Below are 13530 nucleotides of genomic sequence, written 5' to 3'. Positions count from 1 at the left end.
ATTTACTTGTTTTCTCCTGCTCTTCTTTCTACGAATTTTTTTCAGGCCTCTCATACTCTCGCATATTTTCACTAACTTGTTTCGCGGCGCCATTTTGGATAGACCAGAACCAATTTCCGCGCCAATTTCAGCTGCTGCCTTCCCCCGCAGCCACTGGCTTAAAGTCTCAAAATTAAATGGCTTTGCGGATAATACGCAGTATAAATCAAATACAAAATGTTCAATCCATTTTTCGCATTAAAGACGAATTCAATGTAATGCAATTCACTGCGGTAATAATACGCAGCCTAAGAGTTTTAAAATTCAAATTTTGAGTATAACCCTTCCAAATATGTTAGCCTCTTTATGTGGAGACTGAAATGATGCGATTTCTCGGAATTCAACCGTGTCAATTTTCAACTATAAACCAGAAAATATTGTAAACAAAGGATCTTCTGCAGCAATCGACTTTAAATTCAAACAAAGATCAAATGAGGAAAACAGCTGTGTTCAGTTACCATAGTTACCAAACACGTAACGAAAATATATCGTTAAGAAGTTGAAAGCATGATTTACACGTGGATGCATTTTGAAGCAGCCTGCATTCAGTAAGCAAGTAATTAGGACCCTCATGAGTACCAAGATAGAGCTAAAAAATATCCCTTTTCCGAAGTAAAGAGAGGGAAGACCTCCAGTGTCTAGAGTTGTAGTGAAAATGATCAGGCACCACCCTGCCACTGGGCTGGAAGAGGCTATAGCGATGGCCCCTCCACCTTTTTGCAATAATAGGTTAGAAAACTTTGTGGAAAGTTTAATCCAGCTATGCTTTAAGGAACATTGGATAGTATACTCCTAAGTAGTAGCTCTTCTTGACTGGGAACCCATTTTGTTCATTTTCTAGGTGTTTTTCTTTATGTTTTATTATCCCCAAGCTATCTCATCTTTCTTTTAGCCATTGAAATCTTCTCTGAACCTGATTTGTTATAAAACTTCAGTAGAAATAAGCAACTATTTTCTAAAAGGGGTGTTTCACGGCGTTCTGGAGGCGTGGCCTAAAAAACTTATCAGGCACGCCCTTTTCAACCCTCCCACATTTACACTGGTGTGCGGTCCCTGAAAATGATTCTAAAAATGCTTCTTTATCTGTACTAGACTAGTTTTTCGCCATATTATAAGATTCTAACCAATTATATAAAGTCTTTGGGCCTGTTCCTGGTGCGACTTTAACTACGGACTGGAAAAACACGACGCAAAACACCTGGTATATCTTCGCAAGTTTCCATGATTTAGGAAGGCAGTGAAACATTACTGTACTTAAAATGGTTGACTTCTGATCTACAATTATTATCAAACTACGCTTATTAAAAACATTTTTGATAGTTTTTGCACCTGATTTCATGGAGAGTGCTTAGAATGCAACAGTGTACTGAAAATATCAACGAAAAGCCAGCTGTTTGAAGCGGTAAGATACCAGTTTAACAAAAGAGAGAGAGAGCTGAAAATCACAGACACACATTCAAACTTCCCGATAACAACTATCTGTCCACTTTTAATCAAGCCGCGTTGAATAAGAAAACAGCTGAAGTTTTTTAAAATGAAACTCAGACGTTAAATGGAAATAATTTATAAAATTTGAGCTTTGGATTAACAGAACATAGCATTGGCTAGTTGTGACGCCGAAATAATAACCTTCCCGATGAATGAAAAGAAAAAATTCTAACAAAGTAAATCCGTAAAGAAATAAGCTTATAGTGGGAAACAGAGAAATATTTGAAGACGGCGAGAAAAACAGGCGCAAGCGAAAACAATAAAAATGCCCTGTGAAGGAATGGTATCGGAACTGGGAGAAGAAAAAATAGCTGAATGAATGAACTTAAGACCGGGTTTGCGCAGTAAAAGAGATAACATTATAATGCTTGCAGGAAAATAAATATGAAATCTAAATTCTATAGTGGTAAGGTAGAACACAGAGTCAGAAAAATGAAAAAGGTTTAAAAGACATAACACTTCATATGAGTGAACGAAAAAAATGAATCCACTTATGATGCAATGAAGGAGGAAAAAATTCAATACATGAACAAATAAATGGATGAAACAACGAATATCAAAAATAAACAAATACATTAATAAATGAGAATATGAATGAACAGATGGTTTTCGGAACGCCTGTGGAGACAAATGCGAGCAGGTAAATTGACACATAATTCTGAATATCGGAAATACAAAGAATAAAAAAAGAATCAGTAACTAAAAAATACGCATAAACATGAGCAAAGAATTAATTGCACAGTACTCTAGTTTTGTGCCAGGCTGCTGGATTAGCAAAATCAAACGCTGCCAACTTTAACCAATAACGGCATTATTACCCGTTTTGAAATTTGCACTGGAGTCTAAATGAAAAGCAGTTCAGTAGCCTAAATGCTCGACGGCCTAATGACGTCATCAGGTGCATAAAATTGCTAGTTGCAACAACAGCAACGAAATACCACCTGGTCGAAATCGCAAATTTTCAATATCAAACGACATGGACTAACTTGATTAACTAACCAGATAAGCTAATGTCGACAGTCTTTTCTCCGACGAACTTTCAATAAACGATGCCAGCAGTTTGTTATATTTGGAAAAGGATCAAATGTCAATTGATATTCAGTGCTGTTCTCAATTTCATCAGATTCGATTTACAGCAACTTCAAATTGAATGTTCGCAACTATACTTCCGAGCAAGATTGCCAAGAAGCAGTCAATCAAACCACGTGTCAGATCATGTTTACACTTTGCTAAATCTGATTTCGGATTTCTTAAAAATCTCCTATCAAGAATTAGAATGCATTATGTTGGTTAAGAACAGTCAACAAAAGTTTGATCGGATCATGTTTACGCTTCAATAAATCCAATTTCAGATTTCATAAAAATCTCCTGCCAAGAATCAGAATACGTTATGTTGGTTTGGCACAATCAACAAAGGTTTGAAAAGATTCATGTTCTCCAATATTATCGCAAGACAATACTCGCCTTAATCAAGGGACTTTAAATCATATATGATGTGTACATGTAGATTTAGGATTTACGGAGTTTTATTTGCATTTGACACAAAAGTTATTAATTGGAACAGTTTATTAAATAAATGGTGCAATTTCAAACACCTGTTTACACTTTCCCAGTAATACAAGATGTGCTTTTAACACAAGGAACCACGTCATGAAAAATTGTACGGATACCGTTCAAAGGTGTTCTTCGACTGATAATCTTTCTTATCTCAACCAAATCTGAACATACTTGCGTCATAGGTCCGATCGCAACAGAATAGCGTATCAAGAGGCTTTTTAGGAAATCGTTTAGAGTGTTTGCTATCATGAAAATGGAAAAAAACATAGTCTGGTTTCCATATCAATAACCAAACTTTTAGGAAGGCATTTTACGCTAAAAAATAAGAAATGGTTGCATAGATTCGTTGCCCAAGAACAACTTTGGTTTCGTTAAAGAGGAACGTAATTTGAGTTGTCAATCTAATGCTAACAGTAGCTCTTTTGACCATAATATCACCTGTTCCGCACTCAGTGGTGCTAGATTGGGGTTACCTGGGCAGCAATGGAAAAAGAGCTCCTAATCAAATATGACGCACAGCTAGCGCGAATACCGTGTCTAGACCTCTGCAGTTGCAAAATAATTTTTTATAAAATCGAGCTCCAACTCCTTCCAACAAATAGGCTTGTCAAAAGAAATCATATTCAAACAGCCAAAGTCACTTCAATCCAATAAGAAGACCACGTTCTATGAAATTGTTAGATGCTTGCTGGGATTAAATTCTTCACATGCGCAAATTAACATCAGATTTGCTTCAAAAGAAACTTAGACGGTTCTCAAAATCCCTAGAGTTAAAATGCTTGGGTTTCATGAGATATAATGTCATTTCTAAAAATCAAAAGCAAAGGAGTCAGCTCACAACCTTGTTACAATTCAAACTAACCCATAGAACAGGACTGTGGATTATCTCTTTGAGGTTATCGCCATAAAACAGAAACAAAAGCAACAAAAAAGCCATTTAAGTTGCCTAGCAAAATATCAAGAAATTATGAATAAAGTTTAGTTATTCTGTAAAAGTTATATGATTCTGTAAAAACAGCCACGATACCTTCAATTTAAAAATAATATGAAAAGTTAGCTAAGGGCAAATTAATGTGTTGTATGATAATTGGCGGAGCATCCCTGTTTGGTAGATAAACTGGATACGTCGTGGTCTCGAATTCAACTATTTAATTTTGGACCTAAGTGTCAGAAGTTACAGGTTGCGGACAATCAAGCAAGAAAAAATTGCAAAAAAGTGTCGAAGAAAGAGTTCCCAGTGTATTTACTTGACACTGTGTGTTGCTTCGTTGGTAAAAGAAATGTTAATACGAAGAAGGTGATTTATTTCCGCTATAATTAGCCCAAACATAAAATAAGATGGCAACAAAAAGACGATACATAATACCACAGCAAGATTTAGGCTAACAGCAATATTTTTGTTTAACACTGCCTTGAGAGCAATAAGTTGTATCTTCTTAACAATAAGCATTAAAAAACACTGGAAAATCAAATACCAACCAACAAACATAATATCGAGCTATAATAGACACTGGGTGAGGTCAAAAGGCCTAAAGAATATAGTCCTTATTCAAAGGTTACTGAGGAGCTTAATAATGAAAGAAAACCGAAAAGAATTGAAACAGGGGTTACCTGCTATGAAATAATCTGTAAATGGAAAATTGCGCCTCGACAAAAAACATACCGTAAATATCAACAAAACAGTTTCTCAGCCAGTTGTAGGCTCCTATGCACGACAAGTGTGAATCATTTCGTAGTTTTTCACTGATGGCAATAACATTTTGTCTTAGAAACGACAATCAGTCACATGTTAAAGGTTTAATTCAATTCATTTTCACACTTTCAACGTTGACCGCCATGTTTTTTGGCCACGGCAATGTTGATCCACAAATTAGTCCACTTTTCAAATATATTTTTTAAGAACCCAGAAATGTATTTTCTCCATCAAAATTCCAGAAACAACTGAGCCAGTCTTGTATTGGTATACCTTTTAACTGCTCTACCCCCTGGGCCCTGGGCATCTGGCTAAAAGAGTAAGAGCCTTTTTCTTTATTATGTTAGATGTCAAGTAGCAAAGTGAAAGATTTTCACATAAGAAAACTCCAGCCTAATCGAATTTGATTTTTCCAAAAAGAAAATTTGAAAAATTGATTCTCTTTATTGGAATTTTGTGAAATATTGACAGAAAAATAAAGAGATGGAACCCTATTGGCTCACAGCATCAAAAAGGGCTTTAAGGAAAGCCATCATGAAAATATTTCTGATAATTAATGCTCTTCAGGGGAATATGTGGTGCCACGCTTACATGGGTGGCAAAGTAGGACTATTCTTACTCTAATCCACGTGATTTGCGAGCTTCCAACAAAATTTCGTATCAGAAAAAAAATAATTGAAAAAAGCTAACCGGGCCGGTCGTAGAACCAGCGTAATGTATCTAATCCGGCCACAAAAACCAACAACCAGACAAGATTAAACCAAAATTCAAGGAAGAAAAGGATTAACTTTGGTATTTCTAATATGATACTTCCTCTTTTTAGCTCCGAATGCATTACTTCTAAAACGCTCTCTAATTAACTTCTCTAATTAGCTTGTGGTACCCATGACAAAGCAGTGTGTGCAATTAAATGTCTATCGATGTTTGGCCTTTGCAAAAACCATCACATAGTACCGAATATTTCCAAAAGATACCAACTGATCATCAAATTGTTCTTATAAAAGCCATCGTAGACAGAAGAAACGAGCAACACTTCAATGTAATGCAGGGAAGCAAGCATTCAAAAAGAATTCTAAGATATCTTGGAGCAGGTTATTGATCAAGAGGATACGACAAGCTTATGCCCATTACAACGAATAAGTACGTACAAAGTCAGTGGGTTATTGAAAAATATTCAGTAGCAGTTCCAGAAGAATTTTTACCTTATAGTTTAGGACCTTAACCAAAGACTCTAGGAATTCCCGTTGGAGTAACATTGAAACTGAAAGGGTCCCGAAAAACCCTTCGAGAAAGGAGTTTTAAGAGACAAGCGAACAGTCTTAAATATGGCGGAGAGCAGCAGGTAGCATCAGTAACTTGGAACGTTAGTGCTTTATATCAGTAAGGACGCGGCTGGAGCTCCGTTCAATGCCGTAATAACTATTATCGAGGACCCTTTTGTCCGGCACTGCTCTTGGAATACGCTTTGGCAAATGAACACTGCAAAGGATATCACAAACACAACCACAGGAAAGGGCTCGACACAAAACTATCAATTCTTAAACCATAATAGAATAAGGGACGCCAGCTGAGAATTCAGTGACCCCCAATTGTGACAATCGGGTCCACCTATAGTCCGTATTATATACAACTTCCATCGTGCGGAGGCTATTCGCAGTTTCTTATGGCCCATAAACTAACGCAACACCTTTAAATACGTCTTCATTAACAACGGATCCCAGAAACAAAAAATGTTCACGATCAGTTGGACCCTCTATAAAACTAACGAAAGTTACACGAGAGCTTTATGAACATTTTTTGAAAGCCAAAGAAACACTAATTTCAATGGGCAAACAAGCTTCTTTTTTCAACCAATAAAACCACTGCTACATCACAAGCTTATCCTCTATTTTGTGTTGGCAACTTTAGAGCACAACTAAAGAGAAAAGAAGGTAATAACAAGAAGAACCAACAACTACAAACAGCTGATTGTGAGTCATTCTTGACAAACTTTCAAAAGAGAGAGACAAAATATCTAACATAAGATGACACTGAATTGAAGCCTTTTCTTGAAAACAGGCAACCTGACAATATTCTGTCATCCAGAATATATGGGACTTAAAACAATCTGTCATAATGAAACCTGATAGGAATATAATCTTTAGAGATGATGATTCAAATATATTTGAAGATGAAAAAATTCAAACAACAGCTAGTTTAGAGATTAAAAGCTTTTTGAACCCCTCCCCTGTGGCATGATTCACCAGGGAAAAATCTGTGTGCAGCACTAAAGCAGTTACATTGTGAGTCATCTAAAAGCGAAGGTATTATGAGCAACATACCTCAGTACCACAAAACTAAAAATTGCTTGTATGCTAGTTTGTGCTGCAGCAGTCACAACTTTTTCTAGCTTAACAGTGATACTTGGTGAACTAAATTGTTCTTTTTTTTCAGCAAAGGCATCATAAACAATGCATTACACAGTGTTTCAGTTTGCTAAAACAGCATTTATATCATTTCATATAAACCTATCAGCACGAAAATCAGTTCATCAGGTAAGTTCAACAACACCCGTTTTATTATTATCTTCAAAATCAGCAGCTGCTGCAAATCTAAGTACTTGCCCATGTCACAACGCAAGGTTTCATATTGCAGATTTGCTTTAAATATTCAATGAAGGACTATCTCTCTTTTGAGCATAACAAAGTTTTTTGTGACTTAAAAGTCACCAAGACTACAGTTGGTTTTGAACAGCTCAAAATAAAGGATTACTGCATGTGAACTTTGAAAAAAGCAGTGAAACAGTGATAGATCCTGTTCCTTGACAACCATATCATAAGGGCAAAAAGTGGAAATTTTGTTCAATAAAAGGCTAGTATTATCAATGACAACTATGAAAAGACTACAAAGAACACTAACAAGTGACTGGAAGAACTTTCATTTTTATTGGATATTTCTAAATAACTTGCAAGGTTCACCTGGCACAGGTAAGCTTATGGAACGAATTCCCACGTAACAAAACAAAAGACAAAGAGTGAATGGTTTAAACACATCAAATAAAAACCACATAAAACAATGAAATAATTAATAGCATTAGTTTCTGAAGAATACTGGCCACAACAAATAGCCCACATTTTCAGCCCAAAGTCAGGGTGGCAAAAGCTCTTATAGCTTATTGTTTTGAGACAGAAATTCATATACTAGTGGAAATTTGGCACAAATGATACAGAATAAATAAGGTGTCATAACCAATGATGGTCACAAGTTATATCATGGCAGCAAAAAATGCCAAATACCAAATCAGTTATGCTAATTGTAATATGAAATAACAATACTACATTAATTGAATGACACTATAATTCAGAAAATGAGAGATCACCTTAATTAAAATATTGTGGATTTAAGAGAAGTTCATTAGAAATACCTAAAATCCCATTCAAAATACATACATCCCCCAAATTCAATGAGCATTGGAAAGAAAACAAAAAAACTTTAAAAAGTGAAAGACATTGCTTACCAGTTAACAATCTTAACAAAAAATTGCAGGCATGATCTTTAGGGGTCAGGAAGTTGTTACTCTTTAGAAATCTAAATGGAAAGATAACATTTTAATTCATGTATATATATATATATATATATGACAAAACACTAAGATAAAACAATTCTTATGGTTGAGAAGCTTGCTAAATGAAGAGCAATACAAAAACATTAATAAATCAAATGAATAAGTATAAATAATTACTACAAATTATATATATACAGCATATTGTGAATTTTTTGCAAATTGGGTGCACCCAAAACACCAAAACAAACATTTTAAGAATCAAAATTGCAATCATTGTCTATCCAGGTAAGGTTGTGTAAAACAATACTAATAGCTGGAAGAAAAAAGAACATTGTTAAATTAACAATAGTCTGCACACTATGCCATATACTGTGAGCTTTTATTTGCTATTCACAAAAAAATGAAGTATATAATTTTGCAAGAGCAAATGGCACATAAAGAAATTTGATTATGCAAATGAAATGACTAGGACTTCTCTAATTCTGATTATCTTGGCAAAATCATCATAATTATATAACAACAATAATTGTCATTATCAGCTTAATAATCATAAATATCACCATAATGATTATTATCCTCATACTCATCACCACTATCTTCATCATCACAAATTTTGCTTTTATTGCTTTTCAATTACAATCATCCCATAATCACCTTTGCTCATCTATATTTCTATAACAAGGCCACCATTGCTTTTGGTCAAATTTTTAAAAAATAATTAGTAGTTTGGAATTTCAAGATGAAGAAAGATCTCTTGTAAGAAAAGATAAGATGATGTCAAAATTATCTTCATTTCAGAAATATGTCACCAAAAAGTACAAAGTGCCTTTTGAAACAACAAAGCACCCGAAACACACAATTATAAATAAATAGCCTACTGGTTACAACGTTCTTTTATCATCTATTATTACTAAGATCACATGATAAAGATTGATATTTGATAACTTTTCCCTGCAAAGGTCAACAATCAACCAGCAAAGGATAGCTTAAATATGGATGACACATAATTCTTGGTGATGTGAGTCATGCACAGCTAGAAACCTAAGCTTGTAAAAAGATAACATCGCTCGTCTTTCCATTCAAGAAGATGCTTTCAGAAAAAAGTTATCTTGCAGTGAACTATTTTTTGCAACTATATCAAGGAAGGTTATAAAGTTGCCTACTTACAACACCTGATTGTCTCCAGCTCACTATCGAAAGCAACAAATCTCACTAGCCTTTTCAAGGCATGAGCATTTTCAATATAAAAAACAGCTGAATTCTAAGCCACAACCAATAGTTGTTCTCTCGCCAGAACACTCTTTGAAATGTGGGTGGAATTACTCGATGGATAGCTTTTTATAAATGAAAAAATTCACCAACCAATGCAAAGCAAACACAATGCTAAGCAATTTCCAGATTGGCATGAATTTAAGGGAAAACAAAGTTTTCCATTTGTATGTAGTTAGGATTATGGAGGTGGGCAGTCACTTTATTTTTTATTCAAAATACATGGTTAGGAGTGTAGTTTTAATTGGTTTCTAATAGCTCATTCTGCATAGTAATTATATATTTACATGTTTGATTTCAGAGGCTTCTTTAAACATGTGGACAGCAAAACATAAAACTGACGTGAACCGCAAGTACTCCAAAACGACAAAACATGCTACCTCCTTAGTTTAAAATGGTTTTTCAAGGCAATGCGGATTGTTCGAAGTAATTAAAAAGAAACATACGGGGAACGACTTCTACTGGATAAATTTTCGGATACGTGATGAAAGTATCAAAAAGACAGTTGTTATAAGGATTTCAGGTTTCGAATACCGGTCAAAAATCAACTGTTAGTGGCACCCTGAGCGGAAATTGAGACTTAGCTTCAGTTCGGTGGCTGAACCCTCCAGCAATCAATTTCGTGAATGAAATTGTAATGTGAGGAAAAACCGCATTTGCATACGACAGAGAAAACCGGCAGTAGACGGAAGCAAACCAAAACACGAGGATTCTTGTTCGTTCCCCTCTAGATATAGGCCGGTTAAATCAATCGGTTGGCAGGTCTCTCTTAAAATAATTGCTCCAAGATCAAGCACGAACAAGATCACAGATCATGAATATTTTTGGCCTACCTAAAGTTTTTTGTAAATGGTACTAGGACGATGCGGTTTTTTGCTGGCTATGGTAAACGTTTTAGGCTCTCTGAGGCCTGGTTTATAATTTAAACTCATGTCATTTGGGACTAAACGAAAGATTTTGTCTACTCGAAACAAAACTAACGCGCGATTTATGAAGTGTATAGCGTCTCCGCGTTTCTCTCGATCAGACCAAACACTGCCCCACGGAAAAACCCTTTCCTAAGCAACGAAACCACTTTGTTAGATTTTCTGAGACTTTGCAACAAAGGTGGTGGCAAATTACACAAATCCTGACGATTTCTTCGGCAATGGAACTTGAGACCACAATACTTTTTCGATCATATTTCGGTCTTCTACAAAACAAACTTAGGCTAGTACCTGCCCATATAAATTATTGAGCGAATCAATTCATGCAGAACATGTATATGTACAGTTGATCATTCTTATAACTTGACTATAAGAAAACCTGATGACATTTAAGTAACCAAATGGCGATAGATAAATATTCAAACAGCTCAAATTCTCTCCTTACCGAGATTATCCGCCATAACTTTTCCATGCTGTATCTAACCTCAACATGAATTTCGTCGCAATGGCTACTTTCGTTCCTTAGCCAAAGAATGCAAATAATCTATTGTCAATTGTTCCCTGTTGTTTAGCTTTTAGTCAGTAATCGCACTACCATTGGCTGTAGTATTGTTATTCGACTCTCTATTGTTCTGTGCGCTGTTATTGTTAATGGCTTCTCGGAGCAATCCCATTGGTCTTATCCGAAATTTTGCGGTGCTCGCGGGCCCCAAGCGGCCCCAAGGGGTTAAAGACGGAATTGGGCGTCCACAAGTCAAAATTCCTTGTTACCCTGCTCATTTTATTAGAAAGTGCGTCTCTCTTGTAACTTGTGCCTTTTTTCTCTCTTGTAACTTATGCCTTTTTTAAATAAAGAATCTAGTTCAATACCTAGTTCCTAAAGTTCCTTATTTTTGGACCTCTTTGGTCAAAATGTGGTATCAAATGTTCCTTAATTTTAACTACACATTTAGTGCCATGAAAATAGTTCAGACAGAAAAAGAACATCAAAAATGAATGCCAAAAACCAAGTGGGTCAAAAATAAGTTTAAAACATGTAAAAATAGAATTTCAATCAAGAAGTAGCATTTGAAGAATGCGCAACTCTAGTAGTGATGGTTCATTAAATCTTACGGTATTCCTCGTTAAGGTTACTTACAGAGAGGTTCCTTAAAAGAGCGTATAATCATAGTTCTGGGTTTAGGAAATGGCTTTGAAAAAAGCAAACATTTTACGACATACTAAAAGCTTTTTCGTCCGACACTCCTCAGAGCAAAAACGTCAAAATAAGGTTCCGAAAGAACACGATGAAAAATATATACCCAGTTGTGGATCGAAATAGGCCAATCAGAAAAACGCAAGCACAAGACCGGTATAGTTGACCTATCAGTGCCGCGAGCCTAAAGAAAAATTACCAATGGAGTCCAAGAGAGAAAACGAACTCCTTTTGTCTACACAATGGCGGCTTTTTCGTCACCCACCAAAAAAACTTATTTTCTAGGCCACCCAATATGAGAGAAGAAACGTCACGGAGATAGGAATTAAATCAAAACTACACACATTTTTTTATAAGAAACTGGCTATAAGAAACGAGTACTGGGCAGTCAGCAAAATTAAGAAACTTCAGTACTCGAAGCAATCAGTGATAAAACTGAGGACAACGAAGTTTTGTAAAATCCAAGAACACGATTGCCCGGATGGCCTAGAAATTAAGATACAAGGGATAAATACAGCGTCAGAACGGAAGCGAGTCTCTTGAGGTGAAAAAAATGTCACGAACATTTCATAACATAATTCATGACATCATAATTAAGAAACTCTTAAGAAACAGTGAGTATTGAAATTTCCAGAACATTAAGAAACTGGAATACTCAACATCGACCTTTGTTTCTTATAAAATGAGTGTACCCTGATTATATATGGTTTTATGTAATAACTGATCAATTGGTATGACTTCAACCATTGTTCGAAAAGCATAAGAACTCCATCAATACACGTTTGTAGACAAGAAATCAGCCCTTAGAATAAGAAATTACGCATGGCCACAAGAAGTTATTTGGATAATCAAAACCCGACCACAAAATAACGTAAAGCAAATCTTTGTAGTTTGATGTCACTTCTAAAGATGCTACGTTCAATTTTCAGAAAGTATGTGTAAATGGTGGATAGGTTTGCAACAATAAATAACGCGTGTGTTTCAGAGAGGCATTCACTATATACTTCTCGTGCATCATTACATGGAGTAATAATATGTATGAATCACTACAGTATGGTACAACAAGTTGTAGTGAGCTTGTCAAAGGAAAATTTGGAAAAGGTGAATTTTCACATCAAGATCGAAGAAAATATTTTTCAACAAGAGTTTGTAGCCTTTTGATTTATGCTATTTTGAATGGGAATTCCGATAATTTATTTCTGGTAATTGGAGATATTTCATTTCTGGTAAAGCTTGCCAAGACTGATTGCTACAGAACTAATCAAAAACGTAAAAATCAAATTATTATTATTATTATTATTATGATTATTGAATATTTATACAGGATAATACTTCAGTAGTGATATGCGTATATACATATTTACACTGTTTTCCCAGTAGTCCTGTTGAAATAAAAACAGTAAACGAAGTAAGATTAAAAAATTAGTTTACAATCGGCGTTTATAAAATATAATTTGAAACCCAAAAAAAAGTCCGTACAAGGGGAATGAAGTTGAGTAGTGTATAAGAGAGGATATCAAATATCAGAGTGCTGATAATAAGCAAAAGTAACAGTGGATATCGATACAAATTAGTTTAAGGATCGAAACAACTTCAAATATCACAGGCAGAAACGTAGTTGAAACGATCTCAATTATTAGGGGCGTAGCTAGCGAGTGGTGTTTGAGGTATGACACCCCCAGTCCTTCACGAGTTCCTGGATGAATCTTTCGTTGGTCAGATCGGTCGCTGAAATAGCACTTAAATTTTCCTTTAGTTGTATCTTTGTCGGTAAATTTTACTACTCATAACCTTCCATTCCCTTAAACCGGAAGGTCAG

The 13530-nt window shown here is 35.3% G+C and overlaps 1 protein-coding gene across 1 annotated transcript in view; it reads right to left on the bottom strand.

Moving 5' to 3' along the window:
• LOC135692380 (uncharacterized) overlaps window positions 1-11077 on the bottom strand; it is a 38678-nt gene extending 27601 nt beyond the window's left edge. Inside the window, exons 1-2 of the mRNA XM_065210466.2 lie at window positions 10962-11077; window positions 8274-8344 (exon numbers count right to left, since the gene is read on the bottom strand). The gene's annotated coding sequence lies outside the window, so the exon portion shown is untranslated. The remainder of the gene's footprint in view (window positions 1-8273; window positions 8345-10961) is intronic.
• Between the last annotated feature and the right edge of the window lie 2453 nt (window positions 11078-13530).

Source organism: Rhopilema esculentum, chromosome 3 (genome assembly GCF_057945365.1).
Source record: "Rhopilema esculentum isolate cy_ngs chromosome 3, ASM5794536v1, whole genome shotgun sequence".
Classification (NCBI taxonomy): Eukaryota; Metazoa; Cnidaria; class Scyphozoa; order Rhizostomeae; family Rhizostomatidae; genus Rhopilema; species Rhopilema esculentum.
The sequence above is the reverse complement of the archived record's forward strand: the minus strand, read 5'-3'. Positions and strand labels throughout refer to the sequence as shown.